Source organism: Ochlerotatus camptorhynchus, unplaced genomic scaffold, assembly GCF_037179485.1.
Source record: "Ochlerotatus camptorhynchus isolate MF236.1 unplaced genomic scaffold, CSIRO-AGI_Acam_v1.1 ptg000193l, whole genome shotgun sequence".
In the NCBI taxonomy this organism is placed as follows: Eukaryota; Metazoa; Arthropoda; class Insecta; order Diptera; family Culicidae; genus Ochlerotatus; species Ochlerotatus camptorhynchus.
In genome coordinates this window covers 6,846,712-6,865,301 of record NW_027040683.1, presented here as the reverse complement: position 1 = coordinate 6,865,301, position 18,590 = coordinate 6,846,712, and the positions used below count along the sequence as shown (strand labels likewise).

The following is an 18,590-nucleotide window of genomic DNA, read 5'->3' as shown; positions in this document are numbered from 1 at the left end:
TTCTAGCAAATTTCCTTAACCGAATTAACTGTTTTAAACTGATGGCAATTTGAACCATCCTCAGTCCCATGCAGCAGAAGCTAGCGTCCCCGATGCGCATGCCTTCGAACCGTCATCCATCCAGCTCCGTCAAAATAGCCCATCGACCGTGTGAACCTTCCCTTATGCTTGCGGCCAGGACCTATCCCAAAAGACGCTGTCACCCGTTCGGACGAAAACACAAACCCGAACCGACTTCATCCAGTATGTGCACATGCGCCCACCTCGGCAGCCCCACGTAGGAAAGACCTAGCGACGAGGCGGCTCGCACCGGAGGCCCCATCCAACGGTCGGGTCAGTCTTCGGGTATTCGTGCTTGCTGCATGATTGTTGTACGGCCGCCACCGTTGCTATCGAACTAATAGGGCGAGATCAAGAAAACGGCGCGTTCTGTCCACCCCTCGCACTGTCCGGGCGTTCCATACGGTCTGGGTGGCTGTGTTGTCTCCGTGCGTGGCAGCTGGAAGTCCAGAGGAATTTTAAGATAATTCAGGAGGCATTCAGCAGTGATTAATCCAGGATGGATCTCCACCCACCGCGGGATCCCGTGAATTGTGAAGCAAAATCAATTTCCTACATCCTACGGGATGACAGTGAGTGAAATCCTAGCCTGAAAAAAAAGGAAGAAGAATATCACAGTGTTCACAGCAGCAGGGAAATAGTGACGGATGCTGCGGGATGCTCTCTTCGGTGGTCCTGGCGCTCTCGGCTTGGCGTTTGTGTTTGGTGAAGTTGAAAGCTGCTGGTGTTGGTGCTGGTGAGTGCTTTCGCGAGTGAACGAGGAAAACAAATTTCTCGATTGGGTGGATTGCTGCTGCTTCCCTTCTGCCAGATGATTGCCATTTGTGAAGGGTTTTTCTCTAATTGGCAGCTCTGAAGTTGAGGGTTGATTGTGTGAATCAAAGATCGAAGCTTCACCGTTTTGTTTGTGGAGCTGGAATCGGAAGAAGAGTCACTAGGCACGGCCAGATTGTATGGGTGAAATGTCAAATAAGATGAGTGTTTAAGGGTGTTGTTTTTTTTTTCCTGGGAGAAAGGAGCAGGGAAAAAATGCACTCGTACAGTTCTCGGCCAGTGAGGAAGTGCTCAGGCGAGTGAAGTCCTAAAGCATAACACACTCAATCTGGCAACTGATGGAAATAGTGTAAAAGTTGCGAATAAATGATTGCGATTCAGATTGGGCTAGGTCAGCGTGTGTGAAAAAATCGTAGTCGCGAAATTGCCTGCGTGCTGATCCGTGTCAAGTTCGCTGTGTTGTTGTTCAAATTGCCGAGGCAGAAAAACATAGTCAATCGCCCAGTGGGTGGCGAAAGGCGGAAACAAGTGATAATGATGATAATTTAGTGCATGTGAGCGTACAAGTGCAAGGGAAACGAAAATCCTGTCGGTGAGAGTACTTCAGCTGTATAATAGCACTTACGTGTCAATCCGTCTATGTCTGCGGAGCCAAGCACCTACCTTAACCGGAGAAACGGGGGTGGAAAACAAGAAATGTAATTTACCATTTCTTCCAACTTCCTGCTGCCAAGTGGATCCCGTACAGTTGGTTAGTTATATAGTTGGTGCTTGTCGAAAGTGATGTGAAGTGAGGATTAGCGCTGTTCTCAAGCTTCGAGCAGTAATAAACAGAGGATTAACATAAGTAATACACTTACGGCTGCCATTGTCATCCTCTGCTGGCCGTCATCAACATCACCATCATCATCATCATCGCCGTCAGTGAAGAACGAACGAGACGGGACTCAAAACTTTCGGCAAAGGAATAAGGGTTGCGAATGTGGTGAGTGTTTGTTTTACGACACTTTATTTTGTTAGCAATTTTGGATCTTCCCTGGATGGGGGGGGCTCGGATTATGGTCATAACTTTTATCATCGTCAGTGGGCAGTTGTTTTTTTTTGTTTTATTTTCGCTTCCTTAAGAAGATTGGTGGCGGCCGAGACGGGAGAAGGTCCGGCAGGGATTGTGTTTTATTTTGTATTTATGTTTTCCACTTTGGCACGAGCTGCCGAGGTTTTGATAGAGGACGAATGATAGCGTTGCGACACGCTGCAGTTAGTGATGGCAATCAAAGTAATTGAGTTGATTCAGAAGTTAGTGGAGATTTTACTGTACATCGAACCTTTGTTGGAACCAGTGCACAGTGGTTTAAAAGTGCAATGCTGCGATTCATTAGTTCAATAGTGGCACAGTGCTTGACTATAAGGTCGTAGTGTCTTCGGAAGAATTGCTCATATTGAAGTTCCTCACATGATGAAAATGTCGTCGGTTTCATGCAATCAGTATTTGAAAATTTGGGTTCTAAAAATCTTATGCGTTTCCGCGATAACTTTCAAGTGAATTTTTAATTGTTAACTCTTTATCTGTTCCAAATTCAAATGAAATTACCCACATGATAAAAATATGTTAACTAACTCATGGCCTACTATGAAAAAAATTAACTGAACTTTTTTTTACTTTCAAATGAACGGTGATTTCTGATATCTGTTATCACAATCAACTTTGATGAAGATGTTAAATCGCTATATTGAATATTTCTTGAGATATCCCAAGTAACATTTCACGTTCAACGTTTAATAAAACCATTCCTAAAACTCTGGTCAAGACAGCTTTACCTTTATTACATCCACCAAATTACACCTCATTAAGACTACAATCTGTCTAGTTGGCCCACCCCGAAGAAGGTTTTGAGGGGCATATTTTTGAGGCACTTCAAGATTGATTTACTGCAAAAAGGTAATACGATGAATGCAGTGAGAACCATTTAGAATCCTTATTAAATCTTCAATAAAATCCATATGGCATCAATACTGGTGCAATTGGCCTTTGACGCTTGCTAAGCACACTATAAATAAAGCATCAATCAAGATAAAACGGAATTTATAAATATTATCAGATCTTGTCACATTCATTGTTCAAAAATGAAACCGTCAAAAATTCCACCTAAATGTCCTCATCATTAAAGTGAAAAAAAAAAAATACAAAAAATATCAAAACAGGTCTCATTTTGTGGTCAATTTTTAGGTGATGGATTAAATCTGATGTGAAATGTGCTTCGAAAGACCGAAAAAATAAGTCCGCCTTTGGAAATAGTTGATTTTACAAAAAAAAATAACAAACATAGTATAGTTATTAGAGTCTAGTCTAGTCTAGTCTACACATACACAGCCAGTACTTGAAAGAATCCTGGAAAATGATACATCTATCATTTTTCTTGTCATTATTAATGCCTGCTGCACATCAAGGATGTGAAACAAACAATAAAGCGGCCAGGCCTACTGTGTAGCGTTTAGTTAATTTTTGTGGAAGTGAATGTTTACCATGTCTACTTAATAAGTATAGACAGTGGTTAACATTTAATCCACAGGTAATCAAAGAGCGGGGACATACCGTACCAACCGCTCCGTATGCAGGATTTGAAAATAGGCTATATAAATCGTTGGGAGTGACAGAGCTAAGAAAGTTAATGTACACTCCTTGGTTGTCCGATCTCCTGGGATGGAACACAGGTATTTACCCCTTGTGTTCGAGCGTACAGTCCTCCCTCCGTACAAGCGTGGACGGCACCGCCAACCCACTGCCATCCCTCAATCGATCCAGCCGACCTCAGTCGAAGGACAACAGAGAGCGGTGTGCGGACGTAACCCATACGGAGGGAATGCTGTATTCGACTAGGTTATAGCGCCCTTGCTCGCTACCATTTTCTTCTAGCGGTTGGGACCTGAGCACTAACTCTTGTCCTAGCCCTATATGGCATATGGTTATAGCGCCATTACTCGCTTTCTGAAAAGAGAAGAAGGGAAGGGAAGGAGAGGAAAAGGACTTGGGAAAAGGAAATGCGGAATTCCTTTCCTCATATAGTATTTGTATCGTCAACTTTTATGAAAACTATATAAATCATTTTTCCTTGGTCAGAGGTATTATTACGACATTTGAATAAGATTGTCTTATCATTTGTTATTCAAAATTTAATGTTATAATGATCAACATAGCTTTGGATTATCCAATATCCAAATCGGTAACACTGTCCTGCAACCGATGATTTTTCTAATCCGAAAACTAAAAGTTACGAAAAAGCACTTAGGCCTTCATTAAGTTCCACTTTCACGCGACGTTCAATGTTTCGCGGTTTGCTCTTTACGCATTGTTCAGGCTATCATAACAAGCTATGACCGACGTGACGATTGCTTAAGTCCTGGTTAAACAAGTAAACAAGTTATTAAAATGAAATCATGTTCCCGAAAGCAGTCAACAATGTATCTTAAACCGGATCAAGCGTGCGCCCTATTTTTCTAAACATTCCGACGCGTTCCGCCCAATATCTATCAATTACGTTTTTCTACAATAGTAGCCTGGAATAAATCCTAATTCGACCGACACGTGTTTGTTGAAAAATTCTTTTTTTTTTTTTTTTTTGGTTTGTTTTTTCCGTCGATCTTGTTTTCCGTGCTGAGCACCAATGCTACCGACGTGCCAGGAAGGCAGCTCCCACACCTGGACCCTACCTATCGACCCATCAACTCATGAACCGGGGACCAACGGCTTTACTTCCCATCCGAAGGAAGGCGTAATCAGAGATGTTATGCCTCAGAACATCTCGGCGGCGCCGACTGGGATTGAACCCAGGCCTGCTGGGGTGAGAGGTAATCACGCTTACCACTACACCACCGGCGCCGTTGTTGAAAAATTATATTCTGCCTAATATCAGTAGTCAGTAGTCATTAGGAAACCTGTTACTATATTACCACATATGTATCCTTCTTTCATAAATTTGTTTTACGAACATGATCTAACACAACCTTTTTCTATGACAAAACTATATTCTGATAAAATTGGATCATTGCCTAGACCAACTATTGAAACTAAAGAACAAAACAATTGGCCACGTGTCTGGAATAATATTAACTTAAAGAACCTGAACTCAAATGAAAAATCTATTCTTTATTTACTTTATAATAGGAAAATTGATCACAGAGCTCATTTGTATCGCATAGGTATTGCTGACAACCATAATTGCTTATCATGCGGATTCCTCGAAGATCTTGAGCATATATTTTGTAAACGTTTTTCGGTCAATCAGTCATGGAACTATTTTATTAGACATTTACTAAACAGATTTGATCCTCGTTTAATGCGCTTCTTAACCTTTTCCAGTTTGATAGCTCCAACCTTAGAAGAGTTTAGCAGGGATGACAAAATTATGATTCTAAGAAAATTTGTTCAGTTTAGTCAATATATTTTGGAAACAGAACGACATATGATCTCCTTGCCTAGCTTCAAATTCTTCTTAGAAATAAATGCCTGTAATTAGTTTAGAATAGCTTAGCTTGTAAGACATGTTTATATGTTAGGATTAGAATAAAGATTTTATAAAAAAAAAAACAGACTAATTTTGACACATTTGACTGATGCAATTTTTCATTCGTTCATTTATTGTATGTACTGTATGTATCTACAATCACACTCCTGTCTGGCAGTGGTCTGGCAGTGGTATTATGTATAAAATCTACCTGTAACCATTTCTTTATGACTGCAAAAAGTTTGAACTCTGGAGTTCGAAGGTGATAGCTTTACCGTATACCCATTAGCCCATTTCAAGATCGCATGCTTCCGAAGATTTTGCTTACAATAAGCCCCGCTCCGGTACAGTATCGATGCTGATAATGTACTGAAACTTTTTATAAAACAGTAGCGCAAAATTTGATTGACGCGTATTTAATGATTTAAACAAAAATATTTACGATAGAATTACCACAAAAATTAAGGAACGAGCTCACCAAATTAGTATCCAGAAAAGAACGACATGGCTTAACAGGGTTTAACCAATGGGAATCTTTTCTTTCCATGCTGATTTCACGGTCTAAATCACTAACACTGGCACAACACGGTTACTGAATACGTAAAAACTGAACTGGACTATACATTTGGAAATAATTCAAACGAAAATTCTTCCGGATGGCGTAGCGCCACCAGCCAAAACGCTGACAGAAGATTATCGCAAAAATCCCGACAATAGAAAACAAACACGTTTAATCGCGGCCAAGGCACACTTCGATCTCCGGCGAGAAATGCATCATGAGACCTTTTCAAATCAAAGTGAACTTAAGTGCTGATTAGACAAAATTGAATCGCAAATTGAGCTTCATTGAAACATAGTATAGTTATTAGAGTGATGCAAAATTTGAAATTTTCACTCCACAATACTTAAACGATTCCACATCGGATCCTGACTAGCCTCTCAAAATTTGAACCCATTTGGTGAAAAACTGAGATGGCACAAACCATTTGTAGTTTGTATGGAAATTACTATGGTAAAGGGTGATCGGTCAAAATTTGGTCAAGGGAAAACGCGTGTAAATCGGTGAAATCGTTTATTTAAAAAATCAAATTAAATTTCTTTTGACGTAGGACTACGTCTTTGATTTCTATATGGGGGTACACTTTGTGAAAACCGAAAATGGAACATGTAACAAATTAAGAAAGATTTTGAACGTTAATAACTCAGCTACCCCTGGTCCAATTTCAATCATTTTATCACCAATCGATCAGAAATATGGCTACGCATTGATAACAATGCTTCCGAATGTTGATTTTCAACAAGAAACTATTGAAAAACTGGTAAATGTTCAGCATTGTCCAAAAGCGTCGAATTAACTAACAAATCCACCAATTACCTACATGCATATGCTGCTTCCCCAGCACAGTCGACAGAGAGTAGTAAGTAGACGAAACAAGTCGAAGTGGCATTCGCCTTCGATCCTCGGGCGCGTGCGAATAGGGAGGATGGAATTGCGTAATATTTTGCACACTCATCGTCATATTCAGAACCAAACGCAAATTCTTCAAGATAACCACCATCCGTCGTCTGGCTCGCCGTGGCGGTGTCTGACGTATCTCCGGTCTTATTTACGAAGTGTGCTGAAGGTGTTCCTGAAAAATGAGATCTGTGATGCTGTCACCTACACTAAACACGCCAAGCGTAAGCGGCCATAGATGTCATGTTTGGTTTCAGAGGTTAAATCATCACCAACATTGGAAACAAAACGGCTCTTTTCAGGGCCACCAAGCTTATTACAGTAAAGAGTAGGAATAGAATTCATCTGCCTGTTTGTCCATATTCAGAACCACCGACCACACAAAATGCTCATGTAATCAAACTGGAAGCAGGGATACAAATTATTTTGATCAACCTTGATCAACTTTGAATCGCCACGGCCGGATATTTTCGATGGAAGAAGCAACAATCTAGCATCTAATTCGACGAAGACGGCAGGAAACATTTCTGGATCAACTAAAGAATAGGGCACATCAGCATTTGTAAACAAACCGTTCCAAAGCCTCACAAATCGAAGGCCGCTCACACAAACCAACACCAACATCTTGTAGGTAGAAGTTTCCCCTATCCGATGATGGTGTTGGTTTGTGTGGGTGGCCTTCGCTTTGTGAGTAAAGGGCTTTGGAACGGTTTGTTTACAAATCCTGATGGGCTCTTTTCTATTGTTGATCCAGATTTGTCAAGCCGAGTTATTTACGAAAGAGAGTGTCGATGAAGAGAATCGATCAATGTAGATAGGACCTATTGAAAAATGACGCGAGATTTGTTTTCCGTACTGAGCTCCAATGCTACCGACGCCAGGGAGGCAGCTCCCAGAGATGTTATGCCTTAGAACATGCCGATGGCACCGACTGAGATTGGACCCAGGCCTGCTGGGGTGAGAGGTAATTACGCTAACCACCGGCGCCGATATCTATCACGGCGAATGAGAACGACCCAAATTTGAGTTTAGTTATCTCAGAAATAAGTGCAGGAACTCAGCGATGAGTAAATATTCCTCATGTTTTCCCAGGTTTTTCCAGGATTTTCCAGGGAAAAATTCCCGAATTTGAGAAAAGTAAAGATTGGATTCACTCAGTCTATTGGTACTACTCCAAGACTGAATAAAATTTTCGTCAATTTCCTCATTTTCTGGCAGATTTTTAGGTTTTCCACAGGAAATCACGAGACAAATTTACTCATCGCCGAGTTCCTACACTTTTGGCGATTATGAGTGAACTAAACTCAAATTTGGGGCGTTCTCATTCGCCGTGTACGCAAAAAGAAAATAGTCAGTGTCGCTACTTGATAGCAAACCACTCATAATGGGAGGAGTCTTTGTAGCTTTTATACCACTTGGTTGCACATCATTCTGCTTTAACCTAAAAAGATATATAGCAGCGCTGCTGTCTGGTATCAGCAGTACAGTTCGGTCTTTGCTCGCTCTGTCGAGTTGTTCTAAAGTTTCTAGTTTGTTCCAAACATTCGCAGTTTAATCGCGTCGTCAGTAGTGTCGGTCGCTTCGTGTGATGGGAAGACAGCGCTCCCGGAGCAGGCTCCGAGAGAAAACGGAGAAGAAGAACAGCGGTGAGGGTAGCTTGAGTGTACCTATTTCGAATAGGTACGCTACTCTTCCCACCGATGTAGGGAATCCCACCTCAGCCACGGTGAAGCGGTCTAAGAAGAGGAAGAAAAATCAAGGCCAGTCCGATGGTGCGAGTGGACGGGACGATGCCACCGCGACGAACGTCAGCGTCATTGGTGATTTCGGCGACGCCGTCGACAACGAAACTGCTGCCAGCCCGAGTGCAGCAAAAATGAAGCTTCCTCCACTGGTGGTGAAGCAAGTTCCACTCAACACGCTGATTGGCGATCTTTCATCGCTGGGCGTTGCAGCTGAGTTTAAGCTCGGCAGGATCGGCACCAAGGTGATGCTCCGAACAAAAGCGGAGTACGAAGTGGCCGTGAAATATCTGAAGGATACCAAGGCGGAATTCTTCACGCACGACATCCCCGGTGAGAAGCCCTTCAAGGTAGTCATCAGGGGTCTACCAAACTTCGACCCCAAGATGGTCGAAGCTGAAATCAACCGGTACAAGCTTGCCCCAATCGCTGTCTTCCGAATGACAAGGAGAGACGAAAACGTGAAGACGTACCCGGATTGTCTTTTCCTGGTGCACTTCCAGAAAGGGACGGTGACGCTCAATGCGCTACAAGCCATCCGATCAATCTGCTCCATCATCGTACGGTGGGAGCCATACCGTGGCGGCCATCGTGACATAACGCAGTGTATGAGGTGCCTCAATTTTGGACACGGTACCCGCAACTGCAACATCAAGCCACGCTGCAGCAACTGCGCTCAAGAACACGCCACTTCCAACTGCCCTGCGGATGGAGCCGTGGCGATAAAATGCGCTAACTGTGGTGGTGCACATCAAGGTTCCGACAGACTGTGCTCCAAACGCGAGGACTTCAAACGCATCCGAAAGCAGGCGTCAAGCAACAATCAACCAGGACGCAAGAAGGACAAAACCCCAGCATTCAGGACGGAGGATTTTCCGCCTCTTCGTGCTCCCCAGCAAAGGCAAGCGAATTCGCGGGTGCAACCCGCCCCCCCTCAAGAAGCTTCCGGTGATTTTGCTGGCCAAAGCTCTCCATCCCCCCCTGGATTCTGGAGACAACCAACAGCGCAAAACAACAACCCCGATCTGTTCTCAGCGGATGAACTGATGGAAATTTTCGTCAACATGTCCGGTGCTCTTCGTAAGTGCCGCAATAAGCCCGAACAGATCCAGGTGCTCGGTAAGTTCATCATCCAGTATGGCGTCTAAACCGCTAACTATCGTCACCTGGAATGCTTGCTCTGTAAGAGCAAAAGAGATTGAGCTTGCCGACTTCCTCCGCAAGCACAGCATCGACGTGGGCCTTCTAACCGAGACCCATCTAAAGTCCGGCGACAGCTTCTGGTTGCCTGACCACAACATTATCCGGCTTGATCGCACCAGCTCCAGGGGGGGTGGTGTTGCGGTCGTCGTCAAGAAAGGAATAAAATACCACACTCTGTCCCATATCCGCACCTCTATCATCGAGGCCCTTGGTGTGGAGGTGGAGTCGTCGACTGGATACGTCCAGTTCATCGCCGTCTACTGCCCTCGACAGTGTGCCGCCAGCAGTGGACTAGCGGCTAAATTCAAGAAGGACCTGTCCACCATCACCCGTACCGGTTCCCGCTTCGTTGTTGGAGGAGATCTGAATGCTCGTCATGAGGCATGGCGGAACTACCAGCAGAACCAGAACGGTCGTCTACTGTTCGACCATTCGCAGCATGGGCTGTACTCCATTTGGTTCTCGGACGAGCCAACATTCATCTCACCGGCAGGCAACCCATCGACGCTAGACCTGTTTCTTTCAAATACCGGCTTGTCCAAGCCGGTAGCCTTAAACGAACTCAGCTCCGACCATCAACCAGTGGTGGCTGAACTGGGATACAACGTAGCTGCTGCTCCAAGCCTGCGCAAGGACTACCATCGCGTAAACTGGGCCCAGTTTGGACGCGTGGTAGACAGGCACATCATCGACAACCCGCCGCTTGACTCCGTGGAGGACATCGACCGAGCGTTGGAAGTACTCCACCAAGCCATAACCGTGGCTGATGAGGCGTGCGTCCGACGAGTTCCAGTGAGGGGTAAGTTTATTGCCATTGATTCCCACACCCAACTCTTAATTCGCCTGAGAAATGTTCGTAGACGCCAGTTTCAGAGGACTGGAGATCTAGCGAGGAAACGTGAAATGGCCAATCTGAACAAGGAGATTGCTTCCAGAATGGTCTCACTCCGGAACGAAAGTTTCGGGCGGCTTGTCCAGAATCTGGACGACCGCTCCAGACCATTCTGGAAAGTTGCCAAGGTCTTAAAGACGCACCCTAAACCCATTCCGCCACTAAAAGATGAAAATGATGACGATCGGCTCATAATCACCCCTCAGGAGAAATCAAATGCGATTGGTGAGCATATTGCCAAATCGCACTTGCTTGGCTCCAACATCCAAAGTCCGCTCGAAGTTCAGGTTGAGCAATGCGTACTCAACCTTGATTCCTCCCCTTGTGCCATCCCTCCGGAGGATAGAATCACAGTGGAACAGATTTGCTCAGCGCTGAAATGCACCAAAAACATGAAGGCCCCAGGGTTTGACGGAATATTCAACCTAGTGTTGAAAAATCTCAGCATGAAGGTTCACTCTCTGCTGGCTGCTGTCTTCAACAGATGCTTGGAACTGCACTACTTTCCAAGTATCTGGAAGACAGCGAAAATCATACCTATCCGCAAACCCGGGAAGGACCCAACGCTAGCTTCAAGCTACAGACCAATCAGCCTCCTTTCAGCGCTGAGCAAATTGTTCGAGAAACTCATTCTCAATTGTTTGCTCAAGTTTGTCGAGGAAAATAACATTCTCCTTCCGGAACAGTTTGGGTTCAGAAAGGGGCACTCCACCAATCACCAGCTAGTACGGGTGATGAATAACATCCGAAGTAACAAAGCTGTATCCAAGTCCACAGCCATGGCATTGTTAGACGTTGAGAAAGCGTTTGATAATGTCTGGCACAATGGGCTTGTATACAAGCTTTGTAACTTCAACTTTCCATTACATCTGGTTAAAATCACCCGTAGCTACCTCCAGCAAAGGTCGTTTAAGGTATCGTTGAATGGTTGTCTTTCCGACACGTTTTCCATCCCAGCAGGAGTCCCGCAAGGCAGTCTGCTGGGCCCCTTGCTTTACAGCATTTATACTTCCGACATTCCTCCCCTTGGAGACGGTTGCGTGTTTTTCCTGTTCGCAGATGATACCGCAATAGCCGTCAAAGGAAGGATGCCTCGCGAAATAACGAACAAACTTCAACGATGCCTTAACGCCTTTGCTGATTATGCCACCACGTGGAAAATCAAAATCAATGCTTCCAAAACACAAACAATCATGTTCCTCCATCGGCAATCACCCAAACTAAAACCGGCTCCCTCTTGTACTGTAATCATGGATGGCACAAGGGTTGAGTGGTCCGCCGAAGTAGCCTATCTCGGGATGTTGTTTGACGAAAAGCTCCTATTCCGCTCGCATGTGGAGAAAACCGTAGTCAAGTGTTCCGCCTTGGTTAGGAGTCTGTATCCGCTGATTTGCCGCAGATCCCGCCTCTCAAGGGTGAACAAACTGGCCGTCTACAAACAAATCGTAGCACCTGCGATCCTCTACGCAGCTCCGGTGTGGGAATCATGTGCACAGACTCACAGGAACAAAATTCAGGTCGCTCAGAATAGAGTGCTGAGGATGGTTCTTGATCGTCCTTTCGACACTAGAATAACAAATTTACATGAAGAGGCAGGCATTGCCAAAATAGATTCCAAAATTAACGAAATTAAGACTAAATTTGCACAAAAATGTAATTTATCAGAACATGCTTTGATAAGCAATTTGTATATAGTAGGTTAGGTGTATATAGTAGTTGTAGGTTAGTTGTAGTTGTAAATAGTAGTTATAAGTAGTCTGGTATCAGCTCATTTTCGCTTCGGACGGCGTGGTGAGCAATAGCAGCAGTAGGTCGTGGCAAAGGAGGTGCCAATCGTCATCGCAAATTCTTCGAGATAACCACCATCCGTCGTCTGGCTCGCCGTCGCAGTGTCTGACGTATCTCCGGTCTGATCTACGAGGTGTGCTGAAGGTGTTCGTGGAAAATGAGGTCCGTGATGCTGTCACCTACACTAAACACGCCAAGCGTAAGTGGCCATGGATGTCCTCTTCAATAAAACGGCCCTTTTCAGGGCCATCAAGCTTACATCAGTAAAGAGTTGGAATAGAATTTATCTATGCTTGTTTGTCCATATTCAGAACCACAAGCCCCCAACGACCACACAAACTTGGAAGCAGGGGTGCAAGTGATTTTGATTGATTCATGGTGGCCAGCAAACCGGGAATTCCGGGAATACCGGGAAATATCCGGGAATTTGGAAAGTAACCGGGAAAAACCCGTGAATTCTGCAAGAGAACCGGGAATCTAAATTAACCATATCATAGGAACAAATTTTTACATCAGAATTTCAGAATAAACCATTAAAACAGAGTGATCCTTTAGCAAATGAATGTCTTGCTCTATTTGTTGCATAATTTTCTTCAGTATACCGTCTTATTGTTTTTAGAATTTAATCACTCAGCAATATTGCAAATTGATTTTTGTCGTTTCAATTTCAGATGTAAAGTGCATGGTCCTCTAAAGAAAATATTGAAGATGCTGGAGTTTGGAAACACATATTTGTAAAAACCGAAACTGAATTATTCTTTTCCGGGGTTTTAATTTTTCGTTGTTCAAAATTCTCATGATGAATTCCAGAATTAACTTGGAATTCTGCTCTGAATTATCTTGAAATTGTTCTGAAATAAACCAGAAAACACTCCGCGTAATAATTACCGTTGAATTCTTTTAGGAATTTTCTTCCAACCCCTTCTAAGAATATATTGGAATCCTTCATATAATTCCCGTTCCCGCCTATCCGGAGACTTTGATTCCTTTAAAAATCTTTTCAAACATTTCTTTTAACTCTATTCAAAACAAAAGAAATCTTTCGAAAATTAATTTATAAACCCCTTGGAGTATTTTAAAGAATTGCTTTCTAATTATCAGCAATTTTTTTTGGAATCAATTTTGTTTGGGTTATGTGATGAATCATTCGCACTAGGGTTGAAATTATTGCCAGAACATTTTAAGAACTCTGTTTCTTGTTGAATTCCGATCATAATTCTCTTGGAATTCTTCTTAAAATTCATCTGTCATTTTCCTCACGATGCCCATACAAATCTCATCAGAACCACGTAGGAATTTTCTGCAATGTTTTATTTTTATTTTCACAATTCTTTTTTAAATCTACTAAAATTACCTAACAGTTTAATTTAGAACTTGCATTCTTCTCCAAAGAAATCCTTCCAAATTCATCTAACAATTTCTATGGATTTCATAAATAATTCTAAGAATAATTCTGGAAATCTGCTCTTCTCCTTCGAAAACTGTGTGGGAATCCTTCTCAATATTTGTTTTTAATCAACACTTTGAATTCTTTTAAATTTTACTAAAAATTCCAGGGTTTGTCCGCCAGATTCTACAGATTGCTATGTAATTTGTTATTACCCTTAAAATGCTTCCAAGTCTCAGAGCGTGACAATTATGACTCCACGACTCATAAGTATGATGTTTTTTTTATAAATCTGTGATCTTGAAAAAAATTCAAAATTTCACATTTTAATTATTGTTTCTCCAAATCTTGCATCACGAAGCATGTTATTAATCACAAATTTTGAAGAAAAGTTCTAGTTTCAGACTCTACACAAATTTCAAAGCTCCAGAATCTTGGGAATCTTCTTAAATCACATTTTTTTATCCTATCAGTAAATTTTGTTTTTTTTTTTTTTTTTTTTGCATTTAACAACCGGGAATTTTCAAGATTTGAACCGGGAAAACCGGGAAAAAACCGGGATTTTCAAAATGAAAATTCACTGCCCCCCCTGATTGATTTTCGAAATCAACTTTCTTTTTGAAAAAGATTACTACAAATTTGGATCGCCTACAATTCAAAACCGGAAAGAGTTGAGATAATAGATATTTCAGGCATAACATTTGATAACGGCACAAAAGCATTTGTAAACAAACCTTCTTAGGCCCTTTACACGCGAACCAAATTTCGCCCACGCAAACCAACAACATCATCGCATAGGGGCAACTATCACCTTTCTGTAAGTGGTATTGATTTGCGTGGGCGTACTTTAGTTCGCGTGTAAAGGGCCTTAGAATGTTTGTTTACAAATGCTTTTGTGCCGTTATCAAATGTTATGCCTGATTTGATCAATTAAAAGAACTTAATGCTCTTCACATTTATTCCGTCCACTAGCGGTCCTACGTCAAGCTTCCGTTTGTGCCCCTAGGCACAGACCCTTCTACTTTTTTCAAGTTCAATTAGTATAAAATTCAGGAAAAATATTCAGTTAGGCTTCCGCTTTTCCAAATCCGAATTGCCGGGCCTTACGCTTGACCCCTGCCATCAGATTTTGTACAGCCACCTTGTCCACCTTCTTCGCCGCAGAAAGCCAGTTTGCCTTGAACTGCTGCTCGCCCTTAGCAGTTTTTTTTTTGGTCTTCTTTAGGTTCCGCTTGACAATAGCCCAGTATTTCTCAATTGGGCGGAGCTCTGGCGTGTTGGGAGGGTTCTTGTCCTTGGGAACCACCTGCACGTTGTTGGCGGCGTACCACTCCATGGCCTTTTTACCGTAATGGCAAGATGCCAAATCCGGCCAAAACAGTACGGAACAACCGTGTTTCTTCAGGAAAGGCAGCAGACGTTTATTCAAACACTCTTTCACGTAAATTTCTTGGTTGACAGTCCCGGAAGCTATGAAAATGCTGCTTTTCAAGCCACAGGTACAGATGGCTTGCCAAACCAGATATTTCTTTGCGAACTTTGACAGTTTCATGTGCTTGAAAACATCTGCTACCTTTCCCCTTTCTTTTGCCGTATAAAACTCCTGTCCCGGAAGCTGCTTGTAGTCGGCTTTGACGTAGGTTTCGTCGTCCATTACCACGCAGTCAAACTTCGTCAGCATCGTCGTGTACAGCCTCCGGGATCGCGCTTTGGCCGTCGTATTTTGTTTATCATCGCGATTTGGAGTCACTACCTTCTTGTAAGTCGATAGTCCGGCTCGTTTTTTGGCTCAATGCACGGTTGTAGACGATACACCCAGCTTATTTGCGGCATCTCGGAGAGAGAGGTTAGGGTTTCGCTTGAAACTACCGGCAACTCTCTTTGTCGTTTCAGCGGCTTCCGGTTTTCGATTTCCCCCCGATCCAGACTTCCTGGCTGTCGACAAACGTTCCCCAAACACTTTAATTACATTTGTAACGGTTGATTTGGCAACTTTTAGCGATTTTGCCAACTTTGCGTGCGAGTAGCTCGGATTTTCGCGATGCGCGAGCAAAATTTTGATACGCTGCTCTTCTTGCTTGGACGGCATTTTGACAACTGAAGAGTGAATTCCAAAATCAAAATAGGAGCAACATTCTACACACACACACCTTCAAAATGAGGGGTGTTCAGGTTTTTTAAATGCAAAATTGAAAGAAATACGTCAAGTTGATATTGACCAAATTTTGACCGTATAACCCTTTAGTCGTCGCTAAGTAGTCGTCGACTTCCCCCGACCAGTGCTGTGCATTGTCATAACAGCTATTGTACCTTGACGGTCATCCTCATATAACCGTCACATATCAAAAATGACGGTCAACTTGCATATCACTTGGAAACACCTTTACCTCACTAGACCGTCTTCATCAAAGCCATACATGACAATTAGATTAAATGACAAGGAGAGAGTAGCAAAATCATTCACTCACTGATCCCTGATCCTGTTGAACATTTAGAAGTGGGAAGTGAGAATAATGCTCCCTCAAGAAAACGTTGGATTTTCATTTTCCTTGTAACAAATAAATATGTGGGTGTTGTTAAGTTACAATGTAGAAAAATATCCGTTTATCTTCAAAAATGCCATTTCTTATCTTGCCACTATCACTTTTTTATGTTCCATCGGCAATATCAATTCTCTCTTATGTACGCGTAATTGTGTACGATGCTTAATAAATTTCAAAACTGACACAACTCACAAATGACAAGCTCACGAGAATTAAATAATGTCAAAACAAATAACTTTTCAACATGGTTCCGTTTCGTGCGAAAAGTAAAGCGAAAAATCTTAGATTTTTGAATTGCTCCGAAAAATTCCAAGGACAATCATGGAACCAACAGCTGGACCTTCGACAAAATCAGTGCGAAACCGAACTTTTTGTCAGTGCGAACCTCAACCTGAGCTGGGTTTTAAAAGCAAACGAACAAACTGACGTTTGTCAGAAAATAAACAGATCCAATCTTGCTAGGGTAGAGAACTACTTCGGCCTAATCGCCCATTTTGGGCCTATCAAGCAAAAAACTTCAAATAAATCCATGATTTCAGAGTTAACAAGTCAATTATGCGTTTGGTACGATACTTTAGTTAATAAGCTACCGAACGAAGTCCATGAGAACGTGTGATATGAAGCTTTGTACCCATTATTCCCAAAAACAAAAGAAGCGCCCCAGGCCCGTAGCCAGCATTTGGTTTCGGGGGGAGCTAATTTTATGACATAAAAACTTCAATGATTTATAAAATGTGCGCATAACTAAACATCGAATGATACACTGTTTTTTTTTACCTTAACCAAAATCGGTCAAAATCATGTGTCATATTTTTTTTTTTTTCGTTTTAATCTTTGATCGGAATTTTTAATGAACCGTCAGAATGTAAAATAATAATTTTTCAAACTCTTTAATACGCAGTTATGAGAAATGTAAAACAAATGTATGAAATTCAAGAAAATATTTGTAGTTTTATTTGTTTTCTGTTGGTAATGATGATTAAGATTTGCATTCTGTTAAGAAAGACAAAAATTTGTTACATATTATTTTAAGATTTTAATGGTGTTGAATCGTTAAATCACTGGCACCGGATCCTAATTCATTTAAATTTATAAAGGCGGTAAATAACAAACATTCCTCGATGCAGTGGTAGCAATGTGATCCACACGAAACACGAACAGCGAATATTGTTGCCTTCATCATTCTGTATGTTTTTAAGGTTTTGTTTTAGCATCACTGTATTTTTGTTTTGTTTTTGAATTGATCGTTATTCTGTGATATTTTGTATTGTTCCAGTTAGCTATATAAGTGCAAATATTTAATGCAATTAGATTAAGTTTGAATTTGACTTCCGATCAGGGTGCTGCCTGAAAGAGGTAATAAATAGTGAATGAGAAATGTATTCTTTTACTTCATTTGAATCAGTTGCCGATCTCCAAACTGCTGTCCAAAAATCTGAGCAACAAATTAATCACAACGTAGAGCCATATCCTGTACATTATGCCTGGTTATTACAAAAGTAATCTTCTAGCTTTACTCTAACCAGTTAATTGATATTATAGCCAAGCCCGAAAGTCGCTGGTTTCCCGTTAGTTTTAATTCGTTTCAGTGTGGAGAAAGATCTTTCCACACTGGCTGTAGTGACCGGGAGTGTCACCAAAATCTTCAACAAAACATTGATTGTTGGAAAATACGTCGAGTCACATTTATCAAGCAGGCCAAATGCCTCAAAATTCTTGTTAATATTTATGGATGTCCGGCACCAGAGCTCGTATTCCACCTTTACCTGCAACCAGCCAGTGATGCAAAATATCATGACACTCACGTGACACTCGTCTTCGCATCAACCGACTATCGCTGACAGATCGTTTTGTCACGCAGTGAGAGGTAGAGCCATGGCAAACAATGATCACCAGTGATGGTCGCTGCTCACAAGCAAAACGATGCACTCGCTGTTGATGATTTTTTTTTTTTTTTTTCCTTCGATTTGTTTTCCGTCGATCTTGTTTTCCGTGCTGAGCACCAATGCTACCGACGCCAGGGAGGCAGCTCCCACACCTGGACCCTACCTATCGACCCATCAACTCATGAACCGGGGACCAACGGCTTTACTTCCCTTCCGAAGGAAGGCGTGATCAGAGATGTTATGCCTCAGAACATCCCGGCGGCGCCGACTGGGATTGAACCCAGGCCTGCTGGGGTGAGAGGTAAACACGCTTACCACTACACCACCGGCGCCGCTTCGCTGTTGATGATGAAAAGC

General features: G+C 42.4%; 1 long non-coding RNA gene across 1 annotated transcript in view; it reads left to right on the top strand.

The window, feature by feature from the left end:
- The first annotated feature begins 622 nt into the window (after window positions 1–622).
- The window catches only part of LOC135702544 (uncharacterized), a 327,842-nt gene continuing 309,874 nt past the window's right edge, over window positions 623–18,590 (top strand). The window contains exon 1 of the long non-coding RNA XR_010517707.1: window positions 623–1,819. This is a non-coding gene — a long non-coding RNA (uncharacterized LOC135702544). The remainder of the gene's footprint in view (window positions 1,820–18,590) is intronic.